This window comes from Sceloporus occidentalis, unplaced genomic scaffold (assembly GCF_023333645.1).
Source record: "Sceloporus occidentalis isolate IW3139 unplaced genomic scaffold, rSceOcc1.0.p SCAF_1, whole genome shotgun sequence".
In the NCBI taxonomy this organism is placed as follows: Eukaryota; Metazoa; Chordata; class Lepidosauria; order Squamata; family Phrynosomatidae; genus Sceloporus; species Sceloporus occidentalis.
This window is the reverse complement of record NW_028316981.1, coordinates 51,853,428-51,868,585: the sequence shown is the minus strand read 5'-3', so window position 1 is coordinate 51,868,585 and position 15,158 is coordinate 51,853,428. Positions and strand designations below refer to the sequence as shown.

Sequence of the window (15,158 nt, the reverse complement as noted above, 5' to 3'; positions counted from 1 at the left end):
TGTCAATGCACTAAAACTACAAAGTTTTCTGCAGCTTGGCTTAGAGACCTGGCGGAGCTCACATGTTGCTGCATGTACTGATATTGCTCCTATCACCTATAACCCAAGAGGCTTTGTTGAGTGCTTGAAAATCTTTTCCAAAGTTGCACCACATGCTTGCAAAAGCATTCTCTCAGAAAACCATTTCCCAACTATATGTCCTATAGAATCACTATCATCTTCAGACAAGGGAGAGGGCAGCATTTGGTATGACCTTCCAATTGCCGTCATGTCCGCAAAATATCCAATAGAAGGCCTGGTGGATGAAAAAGATTCCCAACTATATGTCCTATAGATTTACTCTCCGAGAGAGAAAGAATGAGAATGAGAATGAGAGAGAGAGAGAGAGAGAGAGAGAAGGAAAGATGTGGTTCAATCTCTTTTTTCTTAGCCAAGAATTCAAAGCTACAGGATGGAGAGAAAGAGAAAGCCATGGAAACATTTACTGTCCACAAACCTATGTATCAAATGAAGGGTTTATTGCTGGGCCGTAGCTTTCCACTGGCTTTATTTTTAACTTGCTCACATACACAAATATAGGCTAATCAGTGTAATGCAAAGCTCAGTGTGGCAGGAGCTAAAAATATTGGCTTAACTTCAACAGTAAATACACTAGGAAGATTTTCCTCTACAGATTAATGAATCCAGTTTCTAGCCCCATTATCTTTTGTATTTTTCCTGCAGCATCAACCAAGCTGGATAAAGTATCATACCTTGGAAAATAGGGTTCATATTTCTTTGTCTAACTGTCACCTCATTTTAAAAAAAGAAAAAGATTACATCCAATGCAACAGAGAGAGGGGGGAAGAGTTAAAATTTGCTTCTTGCATGCAAATGTTGATGTCCACAACCCCCCTGTGAAAAACTACAGGGACTTCACCTCCACCTATTCCTTGGTGTACCATTTGAATATACTGCCTTGCCTCAATATGTGATTGATACCACATGACAGCATCTAAATTTGGAAAATCCTTCTTAGAATTAGCATCTCATTCTGGCTTTGGATTTCAGACACTGTGCCCAATTGCATTATGTCATTAATTATTCTTCTGTTATGTACCCATTCACTCTGCTTTAGAAGGAAGGCCCCAGTCTGTCATTTCTATGAAAGCTCTTCAGAAAAAAATCAGCCATGGACCTCAGTTCCTTAGTCTTTCAGGTAGAATGTGTGTAGGAGTAATGCAAGAGGTGCCAGTTGTACCCACTCAGTTGTCAAAGGAAGAAGCAGAGTATGCCAATGTATCTTTGGAGACTATGGCGGGTTATAGACCGCCCATTTGGGGCGGTCTGCACCCGCCCTTTTCCCCGGTGTATCGGGGCCTCAGCGTGCAGAGCGGCAGCCGCTGAGGCCCCGATCCGCCGCTTCTCAGGCTGCGGGGAAGCAGCAAAACACCGCTACCCCGCAGCCTGAAAAGGGGTGTCCCTGGGGCTTCAAGCCCCAAGGACACCCCGCGGCAGTGGGGAGAAGAGAAAGGGGCCGCTTGGCTCCTTTCTCTTTTAGTCCGCTGGCCGCAGCCGTCTGAAGGCTGCGCCCAGCGGACTAAACCAGGAAGGAGCTCCAAAACGGAGCTCCTTCCTGCTCCGTGTTCAGGGCGCACTAAGCGCCCTGGCGCGGAGCAAGGATGTCACGTCCACGCCGCCCCGTCTAGAGGCGGCGCGGCCGTGACGTCCTCATGGCAGCGGCCGTATGGAAGGGCCGCCGCCGTTTAGTGCGTGACGAGCACACACTAGGGTTAGGGCGGTGCAGAAGCACCGCCCTTTTGTAACCCTAGTGCGTGCTCGTCACGCACTAAAGTGCCAGTCTGTAACCGGCCTCAAGTTCTCAGAATCCCTGAGCAAATATTCCCAGGGTTTATGCTCGATGGAAATTATGGGCCCGGACAGGCCAAAATAAAGCTGCTTCGGATCACTTTGGAGGTATGCTATTTCAGTGACACACACATCTTAAGAGGCCAGAAGCTGTGCCAAAGATGCGCTCCAGTCCTCAGAACTGGAGTGTGGCTTTGGTGTGGCTGTTGGCCTCTTAGGATGCATGCAGCATTTAAACAGCATACCTCCAAAGTGACCCGAAGCAGCTTTATTTTGGCCTGTCTGTTTGGGCCCTATGTTCACCCCCAAATTTTCTGAAGAAACTGTCCCATGCTGAAGAATACAACTCTTTCTGAGCAAGATGGCAGAGGCAAGACATATGAACTAGATTATTAAAAGAAACAGAAAGAGAAGCTGTGTTGTAATAAAAGGTGCATAGCCTAAATGCCTTTTCCACACTATCATTTTTAACTTGCTCATGCTGCTACAGCCACTTTGCTCTGACCTGTTGCTCTTGTCCAGCAAAGGGAGGGAAGGATGGTTAGGTGATCCTCCTAGAAGTCACACTGCTTCTTCTACTCTATTGCAGAAGCATAATTGTTTCTCCACTTGAGGCAATAAAATCCCATGCCTATGATCTGTGGCTGATTTAGCAAAATACATTTTTGCACAATGTTGCTCACATGCTCCATCAGCACAAGTACATTAACATTCCACAGTAAGGCTGAATGAGTAAAAGTACATCTCTTTGAGATAGGACTTCCTGATTAATACAAGGCAAGGGATGCAGGGAGTTAATTTTGAAAAAAAGATACTTGTTGGCCTGCTACGCTGCATGCTTTCCTAGTTTACACACTATTGCCAGCCGTTTCATCCTGTCAAGTGACAGGACTTATAAAATGCTCACAAGGGTTAGACAGGAGGTTTACACAAAGGTCAGAGCTACCTTAGCCTATAATTGTTTTGAGTAGTAAAAGTGATTCCTCACATGCCTGAATTCTGTGCCTAAAGAACGGCTGGCACACATTCCACCCCATGCCACATTGTTCTCCCTGGGGCTACAAGCTTTTGAGTGGAATCCTACACATGTCTTTCCCTTTCAGGTAAGACTGGAGCTTTAATCAGTGAAACTGGTAAATTAATTAAATCAAGCTTTAGCAGAATACCTGATAGGGTAAAGGTTTTATCAGCACAGCAGAAAGTAACAAATATACTCTGATATCCTAAATCAGCTACTTAGTTACATATGCATAACTACGTAACTTCTCCTGGCCTGACCCCTGCAGCCCACCTTAACAGCCAGCAGCCCAATTGAACTGATGGCTGTTAAGGTGGGCTGGAGGGTAGTTTTGCAGTAAGACTACATATTCTTACTGAATACAGAACAGTTACAGAGCCATAACTTTAGACTATGCAATAGTGAATGCCAGCCATATTTGTTAACTTGCTCAACTTGTTTTTATGCTGGTGTTCTAGTGGAATTGGGGATGAAAAAGAAAAGAGTAATGATCATCTTTTCTTTTAGCAGTTAGTACATTCACCCATCCTCTTCAATATCTAAAAATGAATACAAAAGAGCACACCCATACAGAAGTGTTGACAATATGTAAATGAATTTCATTTAAACAATTAATTGATTGATTAGTCAACCAACAGGTAGATATTTAAGCAGTTAAGTATTATTTTAATTTATAAATGTATCCCATTTTTGAGAAAAAAAAATAAAAAATTAGTCTAAACAATGTTTAGTCTATGAAAAAGATGAACTGTATCTTCTTGCATTCTTCACTGTACAAAAATAAAAGCAAATACAGCAAGAATTGCTACAGTTGTTAAACAGCAGTATACAGTCGCCCCTCCTAACTTGCAGATCTGAGATCCTCACCCTCAAATATCCGCTGTTTCGTATGGTGTACATGCCTGGTGTACACATCCAGGCCACGCAAACAGGGGTGCGCCCCATTCAAGCTTATGAGACTTGAATATGCATAAGCCTCCATTTTTGCAGGAGGTGTTCGGAATGGATCCCTGTGAAAACGGAGGACCAACTATATTCCTATTCAGCATCAGGTTTCCAAGCCAGTCTCATTAGGACACAGAAGGTGGTGAAGTTATATTTTTGGACTATGGTCACCAGAACTGCTGAAGCTACCTGGGGGATTCTGAAAGTCTAGATCTTCAAAAGTAACTTTTCCAAGATCTGAATTATGGACAATCTTAAGGTGTTCTTACAGGACTCAGTTGCATTCTCCATGCTTTTGAAAATATACATTGAGAGAAATGGGATGTAAAGTGCCATGTGATCACACAGCTCTTTATCTTTCCTTTAATCTTTTCAATCTAAGCTAAGCATGGTAATGAGAACCCCAAACAGATGATCTGAAGTTAACAATAAAAGACATGAAGGTGAACAAAGTGAAACTCAATCTGCAGTGAATGCAGGAAGATTTTATTGATCTGGGTGTTGGCAGTACTGGGTGGGGTTACATTCCTCCTAAAGGACCAGGTGAGCAGCTTGGGAAAGCTTCTGAGTCTGGCATTGCTCCTGGAATCCCAGGTGGGCAACTGTAGCCTGGAATAACTTTTACCCAGCTGGTAGAACCACTGTAACATTTCCTACAAAAATAGTAACCTGTCTCCAGTGCTGACCTAAGGCCTGGAAATGTCAAAAATGGGCTGCTCCACTCTATGTGGAGCTACTTTTGAAAACTATTTGGAAACTTAGTTTTATTTCAAACGTTGGCAGGCTGCATTTTAGCAGGAATTTGTCATTGGGAGCACATAGCACCAGCAGTTAAGAACTACATTAATTTCCAAATGAATCCACACTAGTACATATCTTACACCAGGGGTAGGCAACCTGCGGCCCGCGGGCCGGATGCGGCCCGGCGAGGCCTTGGGACCGGCCCCAGCCCAGCCCTGCCGCCGATTGCCGCCGGGGCCTTTGGCGTGTCGCGCAAGGGGCATGGTGGGGCAATTGTCTATAGAAGCCTCAGAAACATGCATTTATCTTAACATTTTTTTAAAAATCAGCAAATTTTTTCGCATGTCCTCCATTTCTTATTTAAAAAGTGCCCTCCATTTGAAAAATTTGTCCTACATTTGTCCTGGTTTATTTATTTATTTAATTTTTTTTTAAATTATTTAATTATTTATTTTTTGGCTTCGGCCCCCCCAGTTGTCTGAGGGACAGCAAACCGGCCCCCGGCTCAAAAGGGTTGCCTACCCCTGTCTTACACTATGCAGGGTGTCACTATGGGGATGTGGGGGGTGTGAGCCACACCAGGTGACACCCTAAGGAAGGGTGACACCACTGCTCCCCAAACATCTGCCTTTTGGCAGATACAGGCTGTGCGGTTCAACTGCATCCCTTTAAAACACTGGAGTTCAGCAGAAGAGATGGGATGAGTGGGGAAAGGCTTAGTGGGAGGAGAGAGAGGTCTCAGCTTCTTTCTTTTTTTTAAATTACAATTTTTAATTTTTAAAAATGTATTAATATTTTTATTCTTTTAAAATTTTCTTTAAAAACATTACAGCTTACCAAATTTTTATTTTAACCACATGAAACTATGTACATGTAAATACATTTAGGCTATGCATATAATACCGTAATTTAAAGGTATAATTTTAATTTTGCTAGTTGTTTACATCACAACTATTGCCATTACATTCAGTGATCAATGGGAATTTTGATTTATGAGTAACATTAGTACAAAAAAACATTACATAGGATTCTGTATAGTGTGGCAGGGAAAGAGGTCAATTGGGAAAGAGGAGGTAACACCATGAGCCACCACATTGAGTGACACCAGCCCTAGTGACACCACTGAATCTATGGGCCTGAACAAACAGGCCAAAATAAAGCTGTTTTGGGTCACTTTGGAGATATGGTATTTAAATGCTGCCTGCGTCCTAAGAGGCTGGAAGCTGTGCCAAAGCCATGCTCCAGTCCTAAAGACTGGAGCGCAGCTTTGACGCAGCTTCTGACCTCTTAAGATGTGTGTGTCAGTTAATAAAATAAATAAAATATATATTTTTATTTTTATCCCGCTTTTTGCCAGCATACTTCCAAAGTGACCCAAGCATGTTTTTTTTTTTTTTGGCCTGTCTCTTCAGGCCCTATGATATCCTAAATTAACTGTTCCAGGATACATTAGGGCACAGATGGACAAGTGATAAATCAGGGCCTACTGGATGATTTGCAGAAAAATTGCCAGGATCTCCAACTCCCAACTGTTAAACAACAGTAGTTTTTAGGTCTAAATTAGACTGTTGCAATTCCTGATCCAGAGCAATTCTACAGATGCCACCTGGGAATGGTGGGGGTTAAAGTCACCAGATTGAGAAAGTGTGCATTTTGGGTTTTATTCTCCAATAAAACACTCTTCCAAACACACACACACACACACACAAAAAAAAAACCCAGATCTTTGCAGGAAGCCCTGCTCAGAATCCCTGCTCGTAATCCCATCTTTTCTTGAAGCAATTTTAAAGAAACAGCAATGTTATTTATTTATTTTTTAATTAAAAAGGAAAGAAAAAGAAGTATTGTGTCACCTTTACAACTACCCAATTTATTTCAGCATTCAGCCTTTCTGGGGCCTTCTTAGTGGAGTTTTATTTCAGCCTTTAACCATTTTCAGATGCATTTGCAGCCCACTTTTACATCTGAAGAAGCAGGCAGTGGTCCATGAAAACTTACACTGATATAAATGAGTTAGTCTTAATGGTGCACCAATGCTCCTTTTTCCTTCTCTGTTTTTATGACTTTTCCTGAAGTTACCGTGTTATGTTACATGGCTTGCAATCTGTATATTATGCTGTGTTTATGGTGCTCTGAATCTGTTCCTAATGTCCTGATGTTTTGGTTGTTTTAAGATTATTGTTACCAGCTCTGCACACATTGTTGTGCCAGATTAAGCAAGTAATTAGAAACAACTGGATCAGATGGAAGATAGACTAAGGCTGAAATTCTACGAGTATGTACCCCACAGAACTCAGTAGTACTTACTTGTGAGCATGGTTACATATAGCAGTATATTTCCCAGCTTTACACAGTAGTGCAGGTATATCAGCATTCCAGTGATGTTTTCTGTGATGTGGTATGCTCAGAAAATAGGAAACTGAACCCTCCAAACATGCAAAGAATGCATCTCAGTTCCTTCTATCATGTCTCCTTTGTGCCTCTGAGAATGTGCAGGCCTCCTTTAAATCATAGTCCCACAATCCTGCCTTGCTAGTCACACTTACAATGCATTACTAAGTCCTGAGTCCCATTTTGCTCAACAAAACTTACATCTAGATAGAAAATCCCCGGGTGTAGAATTGCATCCTAAAGTCCACCTGTGTCAAGGGATTTAAAATGCAAGGGACTTAAAAAGCCCACCTGTGTTGAAGAATTTAGCCCTGACTTGGGTTGTGACTAAAGTGTTTACCACAAAGCAAACAAAGCAAATAAAAAACCTATAGATATACCTACTGTGGCAGCCTGTGTGGTGTAGTGGTTTAAGCACTGGATTATGGTTCTGGAGATGAAGGTTCGATTCCAAGCTCAGCCATGGAAACCCACTGGGTGAACTTGAGTGAGTCACAAACTCTGAGCACCAGAAAAACTCAGGTTTGTCTTAGGTTCACCATAAGCCAGAAACAATTTGAAAGCAATGTCTACTGTAAAAAAGGGCCAGAAGAAAATGTATTTTAGAAGGCAAGCATGTACAGCATATAATATAGGAAAAGATGCATAGCTGACAGGATAGAGGGAGAGGCAGACAGGAAAAACAGACAGAATCTCTCAGTATAGAAGCTGCAATTTTGGTTTGTGATAATATTTAATTGCAGTTATTTCAGAAAATATGGTCTCTATATCTAGATGAATAGGATGAAGAGTGAGGGAGTAGAATACTATAAGAGTCTGCAAATCGTACGTATGGTTACTCATAAAGTGCCAATTCTTATTCATCTAATATTTTCATAACCATATGGCACAAATCACCACCATCTCAATGAAGAAGCATGAACACGAGGTGAATAGGTCAGGAGACATATGTGAGATCTTACACCACTTTCTTTGTCCTGTCAAAACTCATACTGAAGCCAAGGGGAAATCTGGGTATGGAACACATCTGCTCAGTCAGTCATTCTCCCAAGAGTGACCATATGATTTCTTTGATTCGGGATTGTAATTTACCGCTATATTCCTATATGTAATATAGGAATAAATAATGTTACAGTCATGTCAGGAAAAATGTGTGTTTTTCTTATTTCTTTTCTTTTTCTTTTTTTTGTTTGAGGTGTGCCACCTTGGTCCCTGTGCAAGTAAAAACGAAGGGTGTAAAATAAATATTAATGTGTGTGTGTGTGTGTGTATCTCTCCCAGGATTCTGTAGAATGGAGCCATGGCAGTTAAATTGGTGTCAAGATGCATTATTTCTGCAATGTAGATGCACCCTCACAGGATCTGTGACTCACATGCAGCCAGGTTGCAGTAAGAAAAGTTCACCCATGATTTCACAGCACCATGCTTGCTCCTCAGACCACTTTAGGATTATCACAGCATTGCCATCTTCATACTGATCTTAAGTGTTGTCCATTCTGAAGAATAGTTGTCTATGCAGGTCACCAGCTAAATACTACAAGGGCAAGAACTGTACTACTTGCTAGTGTGCCACTATATTTTGAACAAGCATTCAGAGAATGCAGAAAGCTATGCAAAAACTGAGCTGTTTGTCACTCCGGGGGACACTGAGAGCACTACAAAGGAATGCCGTGTCACAGCTAACACTGTAAGCCTACTTGGTGCTTTTTAAACAGCTGTGGATACACTGACAGCTACACTCTCAAGGTGGCAACATCTCTTTGATGCACAACAACTCCATAAATCTTATGTTGCCCTTACTACACAGATTGCATAAACATCATATACTTGTTTTCATTGTGCGAGTACATTGGTTTGAGACATAACGATCAATGTACCTTCAGAGAAAGCCTTTGCATAAATTCACTGGAATGCTGTGGCCGAGGAATTCTAAGAATCACTTAACATGCAGACGTCATCGTTTCCTTATAGTGTGAAAGCACAAAGCCAAAAGCATCCAGCACTGGATTTCTTCTAAAGAGGGAAACTTGCTGAATAGCAGAGAAGGAGGCTTGCAACCAGTTAGCCTTGTCCCTGCTCTCAACACATTTTCTGGTCAGGGCACTAGCCATGCAGTATAACTGAAGTGAAAATGGACCCTGAGCTGGAAACAGATGTGTGCATGTAGAGCTTCTCTGTGTAAACAGAAATTCTGGACCAATCAAGATGCCCTCTTGTGTGGAGATGTATGCAGATTCAACAATGTTAATTAGAACTACAGCTCCCAGAATCCCCCAGGCAACATGGTTGGGGAATTCTGGGAGCTCTAGTCCAAACTAACATTGCTGAATCTGCATACATTTTCACACAAGAATCTGCCAAGCTCTGAGCTATATGCACACATATGTTTATGCGCATAGTGCTTTGTTGTTTCTATGTGCCTTTAAGTTGTTTTTCAGTTATGGTGACCCTAAAGCAACCTTATCATGGGGCTTTCTTTGCAAGTTTCTTTAGCAGATGCCATTGCAATCCTCTGAGGCTGAGTGAGTAAGATTTGCCCAAGGTGGGTTTACATGGGTGAACTGTGATTTGAACCCTGGTCTCAAGATTCATAGTCCAGTGCTCAAATGGCTACACCACACTGGCCCAGTCTCACTATAGTTGAATATGTGGGCTAATGAAAATGGGAAAGGGCTTGCTGGAATGAGCACATGTGTTCATTTATTAGGGGAATGTTTGAGCCTTGATTTTCAGTGGTGCCGATCAACAGGAGCAGGAATATGTACTCCCATGTGCCCATGCATACATACATTGGTATAATGCTTTGCTTTCTTACTTGCTATGTCTGCCTCTCTATCGATGGCCTAACTAAATGGCTGCACTTTTAGGCACTATGGCAGTGATCACTGTTGACTCTTTGAGGCTTCAAAGAGCCCTCAGAAGTGCCTTGGGGATGACGTGGACACCCACACACAACTATGTGGTGCTACAAACAGAGTAATTCCATAGCTGTCAGGACACATACTATTGCACAAGGTCATTTACTACTGTATTTTTCAGCAATCTTTAAAAATAAAAGCCCTCTCATCTTACACACTTTGCCTTTTGAAAATGACAGAAGCATTTTGCTACTAGTAATCAGAATGAGAATGTGGGTCAGATAGTTCTGCCTGCAAGAAAAAGCCTCCAGGTAACAGCGGAGAATCAAAGAGAGCTGGACAGAGCCTCCAAAAGTGAAAATATATAGCTGTACATGCTGTGTGGAAATGCATAAAATAAGCTCATTTTATGGACTGGTTGATTCAACCCAGTCTTCCCTCAAACAGCTTGTGTAGATTTCATTCACAACAACCCCATAAGGTAGGCTTGTCTAATAAATATGCACATGACCAAGGCAACTGGTTTAAACCAGAACGTTTTTAAAGAACATCCTGGGGGCATTGTACTGTTTTAAAATGTATGGTTTTTAAGTGCTTGTATCATTTCTACTTTTTTTTAGCAAGTGATCAGTTTTAATACTGTAATAGCTTAATTCTATTTTAAATCATAATTTTTGGCCGCTTTGAATCTCAATGTTAGGGGGAAAGCAGAACATTAACAACAGCAACAACAACAACAACTGATTTTGTGGTTCCACAGAGACCTCAGCCTTAATTGAAGTCACATCTTCTCTAGACCAGGACTGGGCAATTCATTCTTCTGACTCCAGCTGCTCCCATTGGCAGTTGCCACCAAAACAGTAGCACTGACCAAACTGCACAGCAGTTGTAGTACCACCTCAAAACCCACCATTTGGGGCTCAGCTTTCCAGCAGAGAATGAGAAACTTGGCCCTGAAAGGCCCTATGGTGTGGGAGGCTGCTCCACAGAGAACCGCTGCAAAACTTACTGAATTGCAAGGGCAACATGAACTTCAACAATGGAGTTTTCCATAAAGAAGGAGACCAATAGCCTTGACCAACACATCACCCCCAATTTTGCCCAACCTTATTCTAGGCATATGGTCATTCTTTAGTTCAGTTGAAACCTGTAAACAAGTGGAAATTCAAAGGACGTATATGTATGCTGTCTTGGCATAAAGGAATGAACAGTGTCTATCCTAAAGCTGCTTGTGGTCATTATAATAATAACCACTAAATTTTGACGGTTGTCATCTCTCAGCTAGTTTTAAAATATGGTTGCTCTTAGATTGCAAGAAAGGCATTCCTACTAAAGAAGACTTCAGTCTGCAAAGCACATGACTGCACAGTCATGCCAGTTATTCATTCAAGAGAAAGTCACATTTGACAGTGCACAGCAATAGCTTCTGTATCTGCATGACTGCAGTCATGCAAAGTTCCAGTACTGTCCTCCTGATTCTTACGAACACTCCCATTTCCTCTCAAGACATGGGACAAGTTTCTACATCTCACGGTTAGAGGGAATCCTGAAAAGGTCAAAACGACAGGAGATTCAAGAGGAAGCTTCTAGAAGATTATATATATATATATATATATATATATATATTAACAAAAAATCCCGCCTATGGAAAACAATCTCATTTCCACTATCTCAAATTACTGCCCACTCTGAGTCCTCTTCTCCTTTCCTGCTACAATATTTTCCAGTGCAAAAATCAGAATACATGATCTAGCATGCCTGGAAGGCTTATGAGTAACCTAAGTTCCCAGGCAATAAATGGAAGAGAGAGGATTACTTTGATACGAGATCAAAATGCTGTTTAGTTAGCTGAGTTTCACAGCTTTGTTGAAATTTCCTGCGGGGGGGGGGGGGAGGGGGATGGCGAAGGCGGGGGGGGGGGGGGGAATCGCTTTTTCTTGTCCCAAGCCAATTGGCTTTAAAGTACATCCATTCTCCTTTGTTTTCTGGAGGAGGGAAGGCTTTGTTTCCAGCAAGAATGGCCCAAAGACTTTAATCCTCTGCTCAAGATGGTGTACATTCCGCTTCTGACAATCATGCAGGTCACACACTTGCAGTCCCAAGCTTGTCTACGCTCATCTATCAAGATGTGAATGGATAAAAAGAGCTGGGATTCATTCCATGAGCTGCAGAGGAGGGGAGAGAGAGAGAGAGGAAGGGAAGAAGCAGAGGAAGAAGAGGAAAGAGAGAAGAGGAAAGAGAAGGGCCTAAAGTTGGAGAGATGCATTCCACAACCCTGCAGGGATCAGGCTGTGGTTTTGTATGGAAGGGGGGGGGGGTTGCTCTGCTTCTTCTAAATAGCCAAGTGTGTTTCAGCTGTAGCTTCATACAAGGCTGTGGGTTACACAGAGAGTGACTGAGCCCAACTCTTTCGCCTCCTGTTCTGTCTCTTCCACTCCCTTCCTTTGGCCTCTGAAACCTGGAATGACCGAGAGTAACCCTGCAACCATCTCTCTCTCTCTCTCTCTCTCTCTCTCTCTCTCCTTTCAACATTACCATAACAGCCATAACAGAGCAAAGCACACAGCTGCTGCCTTCTCCTCTAGGTTACTTTTCCCACCACCGCCTTCCAGAAAAAAGCCCCATCCAAAAAGAAAATGGGGAAAGTGTCCTTTTTGACTTTTTCTCTGCAGCAGAATCTCCTCTTTCCATCCCCTCCTCAAATGTGTCAAAGGGTGTCAGAAAGGAGACATATACAACAGGAGGGTCACAAACAATCCATTCAAACCACTGCTTGGGGGCAAGATTTCCTCCTTTCTCTCTTTCTTGGATCACAGGTGGCATGGGAGATGTAGTCCAAACAGGAACATTCCCCCAACCTCTGGTTTAAACTACAAACAAAGCTTATCTGTTGTGATTGGAAAAGGAAAGAGGGAGAAGGAATGAGGCCTTTCCAACAGCAGTTCCAGAAACCCATGGAAAGCTGGTTCTGCTTCCCCTGGAGGCAAAAAGTCAAACTTTAGTGCTCACGATGACGCATGAAAAGTCACCCCACTAGTGTCTCTTTTGCCATATGCTGGAAAGCCACCACACTGAAGTGTCATAAAAGAAACCCATGATTGCCTCACATGAGTGTCCACATCTCTCTCTCTCTCACACACACACACACACACACATTGAGAAATTTCATCTGTGAAACAGCCCTGTTGTTTCCTCGAAATCTGTGCCTCCCTGAAAGCCCTGAAGAACAAGGGCTGAAGGCACAAGTTCTGAACCCCCCAGACTTCTTCATCGGCTAAAAGGTTCTTTATATCCAATATCTTCCCTCCAAATTGTGTCTGCGTGTGTGCCTTCAAGTAATGATGATGAAGATGATAGTGATGATGATGATTTATTACACTTTTCCCACCAAATGGAAGTTGCCTCTCGACTTAGGGGTCACCCCCTAAGATTCATTGTAACACCATCTCCATTTGATCTGCAAAAAAGCCCACCCTCTCCCTCCAGTTTTCTCAGGTTTCCTCTTCTCTGGGAACTTAACACAGCAACAGCTGTCTCTGAATGCCAGCCTAGGCCCTCCAGGTTACAATCTCTCAACACACACAAACAACCCACTCCCAGCAAACCTTTGCCATCTGCAATGCCGCAATGTGCTTGGCTTTCACACTCCATCGGGTGGTGAACAAAGATGTGGGGGAAAGCTCTGGAATAAAATGAGAGCTACTTTGTAGATGTGTCCGGCTATCGCACTGGAGTCCGGGGTACGATCCCCAGCTCGGCCCCCAAAACCCACTGGGTGACCTTGGGAGGGTCACACTCTCTCAGCCTCAGGGGAAGGCAAGGGCCAACCTCCTCTGAGGAAATCTCACCAAGCAAGAGCCATGATAGGGTTGCCTTAAGGTGGCCATATGTTGAAAATGACTTGAAAACATACAACACGTATACTTTGAAGAAAGGAAGAAAGGAAGGAAGAAAGAAAGAAAGAAAGAAGCCTGCTGGAAGGAACTGAGCCTACAAGTCCCCCCCCCCCCCAAAAAAAAAAGAGAAGCTGCCTGGAGAAAGTGGTCCTCCTCCTTTTCCAGGACCTGTCCTCCATTTCCACCTTCTGCCGAGGAGGGATTTCAAAACGTCCTACATTCTTAGCATGACTAAGAAGCATGGAGTGACATTTCTAAGGAGTGCTTTTTTTTAGCTCTTGTTTTGTGTCTGGGAAAGATTCCCCAGTGTCCTTTTTTTTTTTAGCACGGCTAAGAAGCATGAATTTACATTTCCATGAGTGTTTTTAGCTTTCCTTTTCTGTCCGGGAGGAATCCCAAAAGGTCCTCCATCTGGAGCAGGACTGAGAAGCATGGATTTACATTTCTATGAAGTCTTTTGGTTTTTTAAAAAAAAGCTTTCCTTTTCTGTTATTCTTTCCTGTTATTTGGGATCCCCAAAGGGCTTCCCTTCCTCTCCATTTGGAGTTGCCTAGTTGCCCCCCTTTGAGGCTGTAGGGCCTCTGGCTTAAAAGCCATGCGCTCTGGCCGGGGAGAGGAGGAGGAGGAGGAGGAGGAGGAGGAGGAGGAGGAGGAGAAGGCATCTTCGATCCCAGAGCCCCTGCTTGCTAGACACGGGTCGGACCCCTTCACACATGACCCCCTCCCACTTCCCCCGACCCAGCTCTGGACAGCTGCTTCTTACCTGCAATGGTGAAGGTTGGATCTGGGGAAGAGGGGAAGGGAGGAAGAAGAAGAAGAAGAAGACAAAATGTGGGGGGAAATCCACTTCCCCAAAAAGCACGAAATGTAAAAAAATAAGATTAAAATTAAAAATCCCGATGGGCGGCGGCGGCAGCAGCAGCTCCTCTCCCTCTGGCCCTCTGCAGGGAAGCCCCCAAGGGAAGTGCCCCAGGCCCTGGCTCTGCTGCTCTCCCTGGGGCAAAGAGGGACCAGCAGCGGGCGAAGTGTCCTCTCCGAAGCGCCCCGCTCGCTAGTAGTACTCGCTTTAACCATCACATGACGCCCAGCGCCAGCGCCAGCGAAGCCAGGGAAGGCGCGGAGGGGGCTCGACCCAAACTCAGGCCCTCATTGGCTGGCAGGGAAGGCAAGGGGCGGGGCTAGGGGGCAATGACGTCAAATAGAAGCCCCCTCTTCCAGCACGCGCGCGCTCCCGGCTCCAGGCGCGTGCACCCTCCTGTTCTCTCTCTCTCTCTCTCTCAGGCTGCAAGAAATAGGGTGAGCAGAGGTCCCAACTGCAAAAGAAAACAACTAGGGAAAACACACACACATATGATGGAGAGGGCATGATCCAAGAAATAGGGTGAGCAGAAGTCCTAACTGCAAAGGGGGGTAACTAGGCATTTTCAAATGGGGTACAATCAAGAAGGAAGCCATGACCAA

At 43.6% G+C, this 15,158-nt stretch overlaps 1 protein-coding gene across 1 annotated transcript in view; it reads right to left on the bottom strand.

Moving 5' to 3' along the window:
* Window positions 1-14,744, bottom strand: part of KLF15 (KLF transcription factor 15) — a 38,939-nt gene extending 24,195 nt beyond the window's left edge. The window contains exon 1 of the mRNA XM_089521135.1: window positions 14,461-14,744. The gene's annotated coding sequence lies outside the window, so the exon portion shown is untranslated. The remainder of the gene's footprint in view (window positions 1-14,460) is intronic.
* Window positions 14,745-15,158: the final 414 nt, after the last annotated feature.